The 1,088-nt window shown below is 48.1% G+C and overlaps 1 pseudogene; it reads left to right on the plus strand.

Moving 5' to 3' along the window:
- The first annotated feature begins 512 nt into the window (after positions 1–512).
- LOC124778487 lies at positions 513–630 on the plus strand (annotated as a pseudogene).
- The last annotated feature ends 458 nt before the right edge of the window (positions 631–1,088 follow it).

Here is a 1,088-nt window from a genome sequence, read left to right on the forward strand (position 1 = left end):
GCGGCGCGTTTCGTCACAGGGTTATTTGGTAACCGTGATAGCGTTACGGAGATGTTTAATAAACTCAAGTGGCAGACTCTGCAAGAGAGGCGCTCTGCATCGCGGTGTAGCTTGCTCGCCAGGTTTCGAGAAGGTGCGTTTCTGGATGAGGTATCGAATATATTGCTTCCCCCTACTTATACCTCCCGAGGAGATCACGAATGTAAAATTAGAGAGATTCGAGTGCGCACGGAGGCTTTCAGACAGTCGTTCTTCCCGCGAACGATACACGACTGGAACAGGAAAGGGAGGTAATGACAGTGGCACGTAAAGTGCCCTCCGCCACACACCATTGGGTGGCTTGCGGAGTATCGATGTAGATGTAGAACTGTCATAATAGGTAGGCATGCTGGTGATTCAATATATGTACGATACACATACCTCGCATATCCCTAATGCCATCGAATGTCCTAGTACCATTTTTTAGACTGTAGATCACTGTACAATTGGCATTTGTCATCACTATAAATAAGGGCAATGGCCTTGCCGCAGTGGATACACCGGTTTCCATCAGATCACCGAAGTTAAGCGCTGTTGGGCATGGCTGACACTTGGATGGGTGACCATCCGGGCTGCCGTGTGCTGTTGCCATTTTTCGGGGTGCACTCAGTCTCGTGATGCCAATTGAGGAGCTACTCAACCGAATAGTAGCGGCTCCGGTTTAAAGAAAACCATCGTAACGACCGGGAGAGCGGTGTGCTGACCACACGCCCCTCCTATCCGCATCCTCAGCTGAGGATGACACGGCAGTTGGATGGTCCCAATGGGCCACTTGTGGCCTGATGACAGAGTGCTAAACCACTATAAATAAAACATGGGGGCAAACTGTGGATGAATGACTTACCAACCTTACAATATCCTGTTTATCGTGTGGCTATTTGCATGTGGCATGCAGCAGAGTTAGCTCACCCAGCAATTTACACATCACAACACCTAGGAATAGTAAGCCAGCTATTGTATATAATACTGTACTATTGTGAATCAATGTATCCCTACATATCAGTCATTGTGTCTTCATTCCGTGTCTGTATCGATTTCCACCAATCGCT

This window comes from Schistocerca piceifrons, chromosome 2, assembly GCF_021461385.2.
Source record: "Schistocerca piceifrons isolate TAMUIC-IGC-003096 chromosome 2, iqSchPice1.1, whole genome shotgun sequence".
In the NCBI taxonomy this organism is placed as follows: Eukaryota; Metazoa; Arthropoda; class Insecta; order Orthoptera; family Acrididae; genus Schistocerca; species Schistocerca piceifrons.